We start from the raw sequence: 15,893 nt of genomic DNA, 5'->3' as shown, positions 1-15,893 counted from the left end.
CCGCATATCTGGATTTGCAGTTTATACTTTATAATTTGATTTTCTTTTTGAATTGAGAAATAAAACACTTTATTTTTGTCTTCTTTAGTTCACCCAACAAACACGGATCTTTCAAAACCACTACACACAAAAACTAAAAAACCCCATTAAAAATAAACAAACCTAAACCCAAAAGCAAAGCAAAGTAATAGTAACAAATTTATGGATCTACACAAATGCTTCTCCTATAGTAACAAATTTATCTTCAACAATTATAAAACTAGTAGCAGATCCACGCGATGCATGAGAATATATAATTATTTTATAATGTGGTATAATACATAATTTACTCTCTAAATTTAATTGTATATAATTTGTTCTTTCAAAATATTAAACAATTTCTAAAAAAAAAACTTATCACTCTATTTTTGAAAATATATAAACTTATCATTTTTAGTGTCTTTGTTTGATATTATCCCTCTTTTTACATGGTCCATATTCTTCTAAATATTGTCATTATGAATTATATTTTTCTTAATTTCTTTTGAAACAACTAAAATTTTTAAGTTTCAAATTTATCATTTAAAATTTTCTTCCTTTCAAGGAGATTATCATGATAATCAAAACTTATCACATAATTACAATTGATATTATTCAAATAATTGATAAGCACATTTAAATTCGTAGTCATGTAGTTTGTGTTTTGATATAAAATCAAATTCTCACTTCCAAACTAACTAAGGATTAACTCAAATAAATATTGAACCAAAACTATAAGAGGGAGTGAAAGGACTTGTATGCGAACTCAAAAAACACCACACCAAAAACGTATCAAGAGTTGCAAGAAAGAGAGTATATCACCTTTTTTGGGGAGAGAATAACAAATTTATAGGATAAAAGATAATGAGAAAAATATTCAAATTAAAAGATATAGTTGTAAACACCAAATTATCCAAGCCATGCTATATAATAGAATAACATTATATCATTATATAATATATTTATAATAAAATAGGACCACATCTAACAATCAAAGAAAAAAAAGATAACAGTTTAAAAACACAACCAAATTAGAACAACTTAAAATAAAGATGCAAGATTGAATTAAAATTCCACCAAAAGAATACACACACACACATGCACATTCATACATACATACATACATATATTAGCAAAAGAGAGAGAATAATCACATTTTTTATGATAGTTTGTTGCTACTATCTTTTTTAATTGTTGCTACTCTACATTACCCTACATTGGAGATGCATGAAAGAATGATAAACCCACCAAAAAGAAAGAAAAAAATTATGAGAGAGAGAGAGAGAGAGAGAGAGAGAGAGAGAGGAATTGATCTTGTTGAGGAGAGAGATAGAACGATCTTACATCAAAATAGCATTGCCTTGCATCAACATGTGGCTTACTTCCAATCTCTGAAGAACATCGAAGCTACCTTGTGTCAATTTGTTGACGAAGAACTCGTTTAAGGAGAGAGGGAGAGAATTGGTGCAGAGGAAATAGAGAGAAATTGGTTCTATGACTTGTGAGGGAGAGAAGAAGATGAAGTGAGAGAGAGATATATGAAGTCTTCATTAATTATTTGGGCCCATCTATTTGATGTTTTTACAAGACTGCCACTATATTCATTTTCACTGAAAATGAAAACGGCCAAAAGTTGTATTCATTTTCTGTATTCAAATTCATTTTTTTAAAACTGAAAATGAATATTGAGTATAAAAACAAAACCAAACCAGTTTTTTGGTAGTGGGTCCCACAAAAACTGAAAATCAATATTGAAAACACCATTTTTTTTCCTCTTAACTAAACATGCCCTAAATTCTATGCTTCAACTTTTAGATATATATAGAAGAGTACAATGAGCTAGGAACAATACAACATGAGCAATGATAATAGAGACGAAGCCAGACTTCGAATCTAGGGGGACAAGCTTAACGTAAATTTATCAAATTTCATCACGTTCATTAACATCTTAATCTCATTCTCTCCCATTTACATGGGTATATTGCATTTATTTATTTTTAATGTCACATGTCTAGCATCTATAAAAATGAGAGAAAATTAGAAGATTCAATGGGAGGAAAATTTATTCCATTAAAATACCATATGGGGACTAAGTTAAGTCATTGATAAAGGGGCCCATTTATTCATATATAAGAACATTCACATCAAACTCTACACATCATTGGCAAAATAACTCAAAAAACTCCACTTTTTCTAGTTTAGTTTTCTTTTTTTTTTCTTTTTTTCTTTTTTGGGATGGCAATTTATGCCCGATCCGCGGGTACCCGGCCCGGCCCGACCCTAATGGGTCGGGTTTTACCCGGTCTGATAACAAATAAGGTCAGGTTTGGGTTTTAGAAAAAAAAAAAAAAAAAAAAAAACCCCCGAAGCGGGTTCGGGTTAGGTCCGGGTTTTGGAAAAAGCCCAGCCTGAACCCGGACCCGACCCAACCCGTTTAAACTTAAAACAAAATTACTAAAATACCTACCTATATACAAACCCTAATCCTTTTTTCATTTGTCTGAAGTCTCTCCAAGCCGCCTCCTTTTTGTGCTCTCACCTCACCCTCAATAACTCTCTCAGTCTCATTTTCTCTCAAGCCACCCCACATGGCCTCACCCAGTCACCCTCACCGTCACTCTCAGTCACTCACCAACCCACCCTCACCTTCACTCTCATCACTTGATGGTTGCTATTTCCACGGAGAAGCATGGAGGTTAGATCGGAGAGAGATTTGCGAGGTTTAGGCTGTGAGCTTCGGCCTAGAGGTGGAATTGGTGGCTGAAACCACCGCCGATCATCGGAGATAGAGCCTTGGTGGACCGAGTTCTCCAATTTTTATTTTTGGGTTCATTTTTATTTTGGGTTCATGTCCTCTCTCAATTCTCAAATCTGTGAGTTTGTGTTTGTGATTTTGTGAATCTGAGTTTGTGATTCTGTGTTTGAAAGGAAACTTTTTTTTTCTTTTTATAAGATTGTGTCTCGAATCTGTGAGTTTGTGTTTGTGAGATTCTGTGTTTGAAAGGGAAAGTCTTTTTTTTTTTTTTTTTTTTTTTTTTTTTTTTTTTTTTTTTTTTAAGATTGTATGGCCATGGATTAAGGCCCTGAAGTAGCTGGCGGAGCCCGCGGGGCGGGTTTGGATTTAAAAAAAAAAAAAACCCGTTTATTAAACAGGGCGGGTTCGAGTTTTGGGGTTGGACCTACGGGTCGGGTCCGGATATAAAGAAACCCGACCCGAACCGAACCCGACCCGTTGCCCTTCCTATTTTTTTTACATACACCTACATCTGCCTCAATAATATATCAATATTCCAATTAAATATTATTTCCTTTCTATTTCTTTATGCATTCACATTTGTAAATCTCAAAATCCACAACCAAATCCACAATAATAATAATAATTTATTTAGTTTTGTTGATAAACAATAGCTCAATAGAGGTATTGAGCTATTGTTCGTTTGTTAATTTTATATGATATTTTGTTGAGCATGATGCATCATCAATTTAATGAATTTAGTTTATTTTTTGTTGGAATATTAGTTTATCTAGCCTCTTGCTAATACTTTAACCTTACAAAAAATTGGTTTCTTATCTATAAGAAAAATGTCTTATCTTAAAACTTGTTTTCAAGAAAGGAAACAGGATAACCTAACAACCCTCAGGGTATGGTTTTTGACCACTTTATAAAACTCAGATGTTCATTTTTAAGCTCCCACTAAAAATTAGGAAACACAAATTTGATTATTAACATCCTCTAGATTTTTTAGATGAATTCTGATATTGGATTTTTTTAAAATCTTAAAAATTTGTTATTATAAGAATGGTTTAAATGTTATCACATTGTCTACATTTAAAAAAAATACTACAGTAAATAATAACTGTTTGAGTTTTTCCCTCTAATATACCACATGATTCTTAGAACTAAATAGTGGAGCAGTATGATTTACCAATTAAGCTAATTGTAACCCACTAGCAAATACTATGGTTAAGCATGATATGTAATATAGAATCTAAAAGAGACAAATTATGAAACACATAGAAGACATAAACAATGCACACACAAGATGGTCTTCTACTTGAGATTTATCACACAACTTGAGCTTACACGACAAACTTAGAGAAAAACAAAATTGCCTCTTTAGGAGCTTTGTGTAGACACCCCATTTTGCAACTCTCATTTAACCTTACTTGTATTGCACCATGCATCCAATTGCATAACACATTACAGGGAAGAACTGTAATTTTTGACCACATGATTTCTAAATTCATAACAATCCAAATGACAATTCATGAGCCTTAATTGGACAACCAGATTAAAAGATATATAAAAAAAATTTAACGGTAAAGTGCACTTGCATGAATTAGGTCCCAACCATACGTGATTATGACCTCTTAATTCTAATTAGGCTAGTTTTAGTTCAATTTAAATTAAATGATGTGTCATAATGCTATTGGTTAAGGATATAGTTCATGGTAAGGTTGCATGCACCTGATTTAATCTGAGATAAAGCATTGTTGATTCCTTGCAAAATTAGTAAAAATTAATTAATTAAACATATTTAAAATTATTTTTCTAAGCTTGAGGACCAAGAATTTCTAGAAAAAAAAATGTTGAATTCTTATTCAAGTCATATCAAAAATAAAAGAAAAAAGACTGAACCGAAAGGAATAGATCTGGGAGGATGATAGGCACTTAGACAAGATCCCCCAGATTCTCTTCCTTTTTTTCTCCAGCTTGCTCCCCCTTTAGTTTGACTTTGCCCACTATATTTTTCACTCATAAAAAAATAGTTTTCTTAAGTCCCACATTACCTAAAGACTTATCTCTGACCCCAATGTAGATACCTCATTTTTTATCCCTTACAACTCGAGCCCCTGTTCCCCAATGACAACATCATTAGGAGGCTCAGGTTTGGCTTAGGGGTCAATTTGGCAAATCTTTATCTTGAAGGATGTTTTGGTAAAAGAAAAGTCCGTAGGAACCCTAAGTATACGCATATTGTAAGCATGCATATGCATACTTGAAGCATGCACACGCATGTAGGGTTTTAGAATACTTGTATGAAAAGTTTTTGATGTAAAATCGCGTAAAGTGAATCCCACATCAACTGGGAGCCACCCTACTCCCCTCTATGATCACTATAAAAAGTCTCAAATGCTCTTTTCCTAAAACACTTTGAGTTCACCAGAAAATAATGAATCAAAGAGAGATTTTTTATTCTAAAACATCCTCAAATTAGAATTTACTTGGTTGGGACTTATATTGGTCTTGACCTTCGGGTTTTAAGCTTACTAACCTTCTGGTTTTATCTTGATTAGATTGATTAAGGGGAACGGTCAAATTAAAGCTCAAAGGAGTTCTTATGTCTAAGATAAGGGTCTAACCTTGTCTCTCTAATTCTTGTTTGTTTATTACTATGTTTTCTGCCTAAATACTTCTATTGTTAGTGTAGGTTTATAGCTTTAGTATTAGAAGCATGCTAGATTGTATTTATTACTAGCATGCTTCTAATACGAAAGCTATAAACCTACAATAACAACAGAAGTATTAAGGTAGAAAACATAGGAATAAACAAACAAGAATAAGAGAGACAAGCATGCTAGATTGTATTTAAATTGTTGTTTTGTTGCTGCTTTAAAACTGTGTTTTTGGGCATGTATGCATGCACATGCTTCATGCTTGCGTACAAGACATGCGTGCGAATACTGCATATATGCACATGCATACTCATGCGTAGAAACCCAAATTTAGGGTTTTTGCTGCTTTCCCTTTTTTGCTTTGTTTTTAATTACATATTTAGCTTCTGTTAGTTTCATTTTCACATGTTTAGGTCTAAGGTCAGTAGAATACCATGTCTTATTACTTGGATTGTTAGATTAAGCGAAAGCTCACTAGTATAAATACTAGAGCTAGTTTAGACCCCCAATTTTTAATTACAACTAGATTAATTTTAGGCTAAACACAATTAAAGCAAAATATACGTAATTAGCCAATTAATTAACCAAAGCATTCAACAATTGCATGTTTGAACATAAGGATGCAATGCTTAAATGTAAAGGGCAGTAGGGTAAAGAATATCAAACCCAAAATAACACCACAATGTTTTATCGAAGAGGAAAACCGAAGAACTCGACGTAAAAACCTCTCTATGGCCTTCCAAGCCGAAAGGATCCACTAGTGAATAAGTTGGAGGGAGTATAAAGATACCAAAAAGACCCATTCAAGCCTAATCTACCCAAAGTACTTGAGCTCTCCAAGCTCCAACTACTAACGGACTTCTTAGAGTCTTGTCTTCACTAGCTTCTCGAATCCCGCAATGCCTTCCTGATTGCACTGCCAAGCCTTACCGGCTTAATTTGACAAAGACCTAATATTTCTCAAGCTCCAAAATACTCTCTACACTCTGAATGAGTATGGCTTGCGTTTGGGTAAAATCGTCTCTCAAGGTATGACAATCGGAGAAGGGAGGAGAAGAGGCTACAAGGATTTCTCTCTTAAGGATGAGTAGCTCTCTTTAAAAGGTGGGTGTAGTGAAAACCTAAATCTCTAAGTCTCATGGGTTGTCCAAGTCGCAAGTTACTCACGAGACATCCTGACTCTTGAACTTCCACATGTGCTCCTCACATGGCCTTTTGTGAGTTTTGCAATCCCGAACCAGTAGCGAGCTAGTCGTGAATTTAACTGTCTTAAGCAATCTTCACCAACCTAATACTAAACGCATTACAATTAAATCCACAAAATACAAGGAAATAAATTAATGAAATTACAACAATTTTGTCATGGAATACAACCAACATAAATATTATGTAAAAAAAAAAAAAAAAAAAACATAACTTAACATTAAGGATTAGGGTTTGTATGCTTTAGATGAATAACATGAACATGCATTGATATATAGGTGCCGAGGTATTATGGTGTAGTGAGGTAAGTGAAGGTAAGTCATGTATATAAATATGCATCTTTGAACATAATGGTTGGTTTCTTTGATTGATGAATGCTATGATGCTATGCTTAAGTGATTGAACATGCTTGATTAAATTTCATGATTATACGCTACTGTTTTGTTGATGTTTTTACCTTGTGATATACTTGCTGCCTTTGGATGGATATAATGTCAATGCCATGCTAGATGAATATTAGGACCGTGTGCCATGAATGCTATGATAGAGATGCCATGTTTTTGTGTTTAGATGCTTGTTAGTATGTGTGTGTGTGTGTGTGTGTGTGTGTGTGTGTGTGTGTGTGTAGAATAACCTATTAGAGGACCTTTTAATATAATTAGGATTTGGAACACAATGCGTAGGGGATAACCAACGGGTTAGGTGGGGTTGGGTGTCTAACACTTTCCCATCCCCATACCTAAATTTCTGACATGTGTTTCGGTAAGATTAATCATTCACATAAAGACACTATACATATGGTTCCTAGACCTAGTCTAGGTGGGACTCCATTTTTACCCTCCGCCCGGTCCACTTTGCCAAGGCATACTTCCCATGACGAAACCACTCATCATAGGTGCTTGCGCCCTACCCAACCTTCAGTATAAATTCCTCTCTCCAGTATAAGTTGAAAGCACCCCAAAATTTTAAAGAAAAACCTGAAATCTCTCTCACTCTCTCTCTCTCTCTCTCTCTCTCTCTAGAGTTAGTAATAGGAAGGTGCCTTTGGTGTCTTGGACTTCCTAGTCTCAACTCACTAAAAGGGATAGCTGGTCCTCCTAGTCTTAAGTTACCAACTTCCTATTCACGAATCCCTCTCTAGAGAAACTTTTTTGCTTGGAGTGCTCAAAAGTGCTAGTGCATGCAATTAAGGTTTCTAAACCTTCTTTTCATTATGCCTTAGTTTATTTAGATTCAAGCACAAGCATGTTTTTATTTCAAGTTCTTCATATGTTCTATATTGTTAGTATGATAGATCTATGTTGTTCTTAGTTTTGCACGTTCTAGGGTTTCAATTCAAATAACATGTTCACATGATCTTAGATTAAGGTTTATCACACAACACACACATATTTACCATGTCTTTCAATTCTTTGCATGCCTAAAATATACTCTTCAATGCTTGTTTTAATCTTTGGGCAGCTAAAAGAAAGTGACAAGTATTTAAGGTTCCTCCTAGTCATGTGCATTGCACAAGACCCTTGGACACATGCTACTTTTTTTTTGCTGCCGCATAACCCTATATCTAGCAAAACATTTCCTTAAAAAAATTATTGTTTGTTTGGTGTTGGTGACTTTTTCTCATTAAAATCTCTCCCTCTCTCTCTCAACGAAATGGGTGTATTATAAATGAAGTGATAAAAAAAAAAAAAAAAATAGAACATTTGATGTTGAGTGTATTGTAAAGCGATGTGTATAAATAGATAGAGTATCTTTTAAGTGATTAAAAAATAAATTTTTTAGCACCACAAATATAAATGCTTTTAAACTACCACTGCCAACGATGAAGCCAGGACGTGGAGTTAGGAGGGTAGCTCTGTTGTTGGATGCATGCAATGGCTTTGGTTTTTGGCTTTGCTGCTTAGCCGGCAAGAGTTTTCTTTTATTATTATTTTTTTATGTGTGTGTAAAGTGTGTCTTTTGCTGATAAGGACAAAATTATTTTGTTTAAAATTTTTTAAAGGACCAAATTGTTTGTTTTTGGTAAAATTGGTTTATTGGTCTTAATTTTTTTCGCTTTGCTATCAGTCATTTTTGTTGTGCTAATTTTTTGGGCTTATATATATTTTTTAGATTTTAGATTTATAAATTTTTTTATGGCCTTTAAAAGGAGGAAAATACTAGATTTACAAACTTTTTTACAAATTGTTGCTATGATGAGTGATTATTAGTAAGTAAAATAGTGATGTAAGTAGTAGGCCAAGATGCAAACTAGTAAGAATTTGCTAACTCAAATTTTTTTTTTTTTTTTTTTTTTTGAGGTAAGAGATAGAGCTACCTCAATATTTGTAAAAAAGTTTGTAGTTGTATTTCTCTTATAATGATTAAGGGCAAAAAATATAATTTTATTGAACAAAGTAGTACCTCTATATATATACTTCAATTCTTTAAATAAAATAAAATAATAAAAAGGGGTCATTGCCCCCAAGTCCGTGAATGACTCCACGTCCATGACCACCGCCACCAAACACAAACCCCTATGAAATTTACAACTAGCATAGACCCCAAAATGCAAAAACGTCATTGTACATAATCACCATAACGGCTATGAGACGACTATTATCTAAATCTATGATTAGTCCTTCAGAGAACCATTTGCTTGTAATAATAATATGAATGGGATGAGGCGAACCGATTTGGATCAAGTGTACAAAGTGAAGTATATAACTCTCACCACACAATTTTTTTTTTTAGTTACTTTTTCATTTTTTATTTATTTATTTAAGGGCTGAGATTGAAAGTTATGTTTTTTAATTCTCAATCTCAACCCTTGATAGTTATAGCATCAGTTGATCTCAATCCTGCAGTGAAAACAAGCATAGAGTTTCTTAAGGGAAGAGTTACAATACGGTAGCTACATTTTTTTATTAAAGGATTGGGGGGGGAGAGCGGTGGATCCAGAACCTCTCCATTTCCCATTTCACGGACAGGATCATTTTGAAAACTATCAAGGGTCAAAAACGTGCCACGTCATAACTTAACCCAAACCACATTTAACTATGGTTAAACACTTAAACTAGAGGCTCTTTAACTCAACCGGACAAACCACAATTTCTCTCTCACCAAACCCATCTGAATATTTCAAACTCTCTTTCTCACTCTCTTCTCCAAGGTTCGACTTTCTCTCTCGCCCTGCCGTCATGGTGCCACCAGTACCACCTGCGCCAAGGCTACGATTTGATCAAGCTTTTAACTCAGCTCCTCGCTCAGTTCCTCACTCACCACACAGATTGAAATCCCTAATCCATGAACTCAGCTCCTTGCTCTCATGGATTCAAGCTTGTGGGTCATGACTCATTAGGCATACACTGGATTCAAGCTTGATCCCTCACCCATGAACTCAGCTCCTCGCTCACCTCACACTATGGGTTTCCAAATTTTTGGGTAAGTTTCTGGGTTTTTAAATTTCTTTGTAAATTTTTTAAATTTCTTTTCAGTTTCTAGGTTTCTAAGTACTTTTGTTCTTCACTTGAAAGCTTATCAAGTTTACTAAAATTGTCTCCTACAATTGCTGGGTTACTCTTCTTTCTCTTGGCAATGGTGCTCCTGGTTTCTTTTCAAGCATCGTCTCGTTTATGGGTGAAGGTACATGTGATGTTGGCCTTAATACAGTACTAGGTGGTGCTTCTTTTGAAACGTGTGTTGTGGTTGGAATCATAAGCATTTCAAGGGGCCGAAGAGTGGTTCAAGTACACAAGTTTGCCTTTATTAGAGATGTTTGTTTTTTACTTTTGGTTCTTGTGTTTTTGCTTGTTATATTGATTCAAGAGGAAATTGACCTGTGGAGTGCAATTGGTTTTTCTTCAATGTATGTTGTTTATGTGATAGCACAAGGGTGCAAATGCTTTTTAGTTTTGGAAGATCAGAGAGCACAAGGGTGCAAATGCTTTTTAGTTTTGGAAGATCAGAGAGCACAAGGGTTTTTATTTTATAGCTATTTTCTTTAGTGGGTCTTTTTTAGTTTCAAGGATTTTAGTATTTTGCTAATACAAGTGTTGGATTGGTTGTGACCAGATTTTGCTTATACTATTTGTTGTTGTTTTTCATGATTTTGGTTGAAGAGGCAACGGAGCAAAGGCTACAGGAAGAGAGAGAAGATGCTGCTCATTTGCCTGGGGCTGTCTATGGTAATAAGTGGGATGCTACTCTACTTGATGCTTCTTTTGGTTGGCTAAATAGGTGGGGGGGAAATGGGTCATTAGGTGGGTAGATATTAGTGGGAAAAGGCCATAATTTTGGTGTATGTTGGTAGGTTTTGGTAGAATGTTTGTGTTAGTATGTGTTGGCCTAAATTTGTGTTGGTATGTATTAGTGGGAAAATGCCTAAATTTTGGTGTAATTCTCTCTGTAATCTAAGACTTTAGCAATGGAACATTGTCTTTTTAATTAATCTATGACTTGTATACCAATTTATTGCATTGTTGTGAAGTGTTTGTGCCTTGTGTGCACTTAACATTAAAGCAGTTTGAACAGTACCTTAAAAGGCTTGTTTGTGATATTATTGGGAACCATAAGAAAGAAGCAGATTAACTCCTAAACTGTATGCATACAGCATAAAAACTCAAACAATGTTCAAGTAAATGGTCTTTTAAATGGTGCTCCATTGTACCCAAACAATGTGCAGTCTAACTTGTTCTACAACTTGTAAAATGTGAATGGTTAAATGTCCTGTTTTAGACAGCAATTTGAGACTACAGAAACATCATGTGTGTCTGCCAAGCAACAAAATGGAACCTAAACCATTAATACACTTAAATTGAATATGTAGGTTAACTATATAATACACTCAAAAATAAAAGAAGCTTGATCCAAAAGAGATGGTACGTCTGCCAAGCAACAAAATGGAACCTAAACCATTAATACACTCAAACTAGATATGTAGGTTGACTATATAATACACTCAAAAATAAAAGAAGCTTGATCCAAAAGAGATGGTACAATCTGCACAGGTTGACTATATAATATGAAGAGTGCTTTTTGGGAGAAAGGGTAAATACTAATAAACACAGAAACATAGCATCACCTATAAATATTAATGATCACTAATTAACATCAATGACAGTTTTTGGTGTACCACAATAATTACAAAATATATTGCAATATATATTATATTCACTGATGCAACTAGATTGCAATAAAGCAAGATGGCAGCTAGATTGCTTTATTGCAAAATACATTATATTCACTGATGGCATGGGGTACTTTCCTTAGAAATATACACTAAAAGCTTGGCTTATTTATATAATTTTTTTTCCTCAAACAGCAATACTTACATATAAAAACAACAACTCCTGCCTAGACAAAAAACTGAACACTATCTATCGCAAAGAGGGAAACTAATCCACTCCTAATACATTCGAAACCTTCTGCAGAAAACAACAACTATGCAAAAAACAACAACTGTGTAGAAACACAAACAGTAATTATGCAGAAACACAAACATTTATTATGCAGAAACAGTAATTATGCAGAAATTAACACCATGCAAAGATACATCAAACATGCAAATCATTGTCAGTTGGTAACAAAAGGAAATTTATGGATCATCATAACTTCAATCTTAAAGTAAGAAAATTACAAAACTAGAACACTTGGTCACAAATATGACTAAGTTTGAACATTTGAATGTGATCAAATGTGACTAAGTTTTGGACCATCAAAACTCCAGTCCTAAACTAGGAAAATTGCAAAACAAGAGCACTTAATCTCAACATGTGTCATAGATTATAAAACATGATCCTAAACTAGAAAAATGGCTTGACTCTATGAACCATCTCATTCCATCCACTTGTAACACTTTCTTGAGTCAAGGGACCTCAACTTGCAACACTTCCTTAAGTCAAGAGACCTCCTGCACCATTAATTTTGTCATTGGAGCCTACAACACTAGATATACTCTCTAAATATGATGCTAATGCAACACTTGCTGATGAGCCTTCCTGATGTGATGTAGAACTTGTAGAAGTCGACTACAAAAAAACCAATTACACATTACACATATCACAAGCTTAGCATTAAAACTATCAAATCATGCATCTAAACTATTATTAATATCAAAGTAAAATATATAATTGTAAATATCTTTACCATTAAAAGTTGTGTAAAACTAGTAAAATTTCCAGAAGAGATATCCTCACTTTTCTTTTGTGCTTGATGTCATGTGCATATATTTCTTGTAAAAATTGTACTAGTTTAGCAACAACAATAGTATACTATATTAATGTGTGAAAATAAAATAGAATGGTGAAAATAAGGATAATTTAGAAGATTACCTTCTGCACTTTTCTTTTCTTTATTTGCTTCTTTGATGTGCCTTCCTTTGGTTTCGGCATCTTTTCTATCCATGATTTCGTCATACGTTTTTTATTATGATAAATCTCCATTTTCTTTATCCCTTTTGGTACAATCGTAATCGAAGCACATAATTGATCTTCTTTGTCTGCAAAATTGGTGGAAGGCCTAATGATGTCTTTTTCTACATTAGCTTTGCAATTACTAAGGTCACAATTTTTTTTTTCAAATTTGCAATTGCTAAGCTTAGAATATTATGGCCTTCTTTAGTTTCACATGCCTCATTCACCAATTGAATATAATTTGGACATAAATCTCGATACCGATCTACATATTCCAGTTGAGTATCCGGCTTAATGTTATGTGTTGTGCAATTTTTTCCGCTTCCATCTTTTTCATCTCTTCTCCACCTCTTCCTGATATATCTATTAGGAATCAACTTGATATCCAATACATCAAGAACTTTCAAACCATGCCTACATAAAATACCAAACAACTCAAACTTTCTGCAACTACAAGATAGAGTCTCATCTAATGGATTCCACATGACTTCATATTTTCCATATTGATTGAAAACTCCAACCACATAACTATGTGTTTGACTCACATTGCGTTTTAGGATGGAAAGTTTCATTACCTCTTCAACTTCTATCTGAAATAAATCAAATAACGTAGGCATGTACACTGTTGCTACTTGGTTAAGCATAGGAGAGCTTTTGAACTTCAATCTTGGAAATTTATGTCTGAAGTTGTATTCTGCTTCTAACTCCTTATCCTACTTTTGATTGAAAACTCTTTCAAAATGAGTGAAAAACTCTCAATGGTGGCTCCATAAATTTTGTTTAGGGGGGTCACTACAAAATTTTAATAAAAAGAGAACTTGAATATATAGAGTTATCAAAAAAAAATATATATGTAAAATTTTACAATTTTATTCTTTAAGTTTTCAAATTTTAAATGTTACATGCTAGTTCATTATGAATATTTATTGCCAATGTGGGTAGCTATGAGTCTATGATCATTTTATTTTATTAAGTCTACCGAATATTTTATCTTTATACCATTGTTATTATCTATTTAACTTTGTTTTTTATAAAAATATTTTAGATTAAATGACTAATCTCAACTCATTGGCTCCATATTAATTATTAACGCACATAATCACACTCATTCATACGTAAATTATACATTACATGTCTACTTAACCAATTAAATACTTAAACAATCACTAACTTTACAATTGTTTTCTTGAATTTTACTAACTTTATTACAAAAAGTTTTTGTAATATGATAACAATACACACACATGTAAAAAAAAAAACCCTCTCCATTTCTTAATTACTAAATTATATAAAGTTATATTATATTTATATTGTACATAAAAACATCTAGACACATCATAATTTACACAAATATGTAATATTATAACAAAAAGTAATGTACACAATCAATAATAAACACACATACATATAATATAAATTTATAAAAAAAGAATTACACTTACAATTCACAAACACTTACTCTTTATTCATAAAGTCGAAAATACTTATAATAATGATGTGCAAAATTTAATTTAGGGTGTGAAAAAAATATTTTTAAAAATAAATTAAAGTACTAAGGTAACCAAAAAAAAAAAATATATATATATATATATATATTTTATATACATAGTTTTTTCTTTTGAAGCCAGGGGGTTCATTTGAACCCCCTGAATATGCTTTAGCGTCGCCCTTGAAAACTCTACTATATTAAGATCAGTACGCAAGCAATTCTTCAAGTCAGTATTGAAACTCTCAATAAGCTGCGTTGTCTTCATTCCTGCAATGAAAGTTCTCTTAACATATGCTTGGGCCCATTTTTCCTTCAATTTAAATAGATCAATTAGCCATTTATTTTCACGAACATCGTACTTATCTAGCATTTCATTCCAAGCTGTAAGAAACTTATCTTCACCATCATACTCATAGATACATGCTAAGAAATCACAGTTAAATTGAGACTCATTTTTGAGTAAATGACCCAAGTGTTTCTCAGCATTCTACCACATATGCCAACTACACAATGCATGATATGTCTTAGGCATGGCTACTTTTATTGCAACTAACATTGCTGCATCTTGATCTGTGAATATAGTGATTGGCTTCTTTTCAAACATTGCTTCTAAGAAGGTCTCAAATAACCATACAAAAGATTCAATCATTTCATCATATAAAATTGCACCTCCAAATACAACAGTTTCTCTATGGTGATTGAGACCCAAAAATACTCCAAGTGGCCTTGCATCTCTATTTGTACTATACGTTGTATCAAATGTTATTACATCACCAAAGTGGCTATAGTCAATGAACATTCTTGCATTGGCCCAAAAGATGTTAGTAATCAACTCTTCACAGTCCAATTGCATAGTGAAATAATATGAAGGATTTTCCTTAAGTTGACGATTGAAATATCTTCCTAAGCTAGCAGCTTCCCCATGCTCCATGTCTCTCTGTCGCTTAGTGCCTAAATAGTTTTTATGATCTTGCTTGGTAAAAACCAAGATTATCATATCCACCAACTTGTTTACTAAAAAGCTCATAAGATTGCTTTAATCTTAATCCCGATTCATGTGCCAAATCAATTTCAATAGCATGAGTTGCAGCCACTTTCTGTTGTGATGGTATCATGTGCACCGTTGATGGGAGGTGGAGATAGTGGTTATGCTCAGCAATAAATTCATTCACCACATATTTTTTACTATCTCGATTAAGTACAATAACCAAACGTGCTTCACAACCACATCTTGTTTCTGCTCGTGGATTCTTTATATTCTGATCTCTCTTGTCTTTGCCTCGAACTCCCCCCTTTGCGCACACTAATCTCCTTGAAGTAACCATTCCAGTCTTTTTACATTTATTTACGTACTCTTTTCTAATACTAAAACCAGCCGTTCTGTCATATTCATT

At 33.4% G+C, this 15,893-nt stretch overlaps 1 protein-coding gene across 1 annotated transcript in view; it reads left to right on the top strand.

The window, feature by feature from the left end:
- Positions 1–15,893, top strand: part of LOC115986859 (kinesin-like protein KIN-14Q) — a 94,263-nt gene that overhangs the window by 16,487 nt on the left and 61,883 nt on the right. The gene's annotated exons all lie outside the window — the stretch shown is intronic.

Source organism: Quercus lobata, chromosome 4 (assembly GCF_001633185.2).
Source record: "Quercus lobata isolate SW786 chromosome 4, ValleyOak3.0 Primary Assembly, whole genome shotgun sequence".
Lineage (NCBI taxonomy): Eukaryota > Viridiplantae > Streptophyta > Magnoliopsida > Fagales > Fagaceae > Quercus > Quercus lobata.
This window is presented reverse-complemented; position numbering and strand designations above follow the sequence as displayed.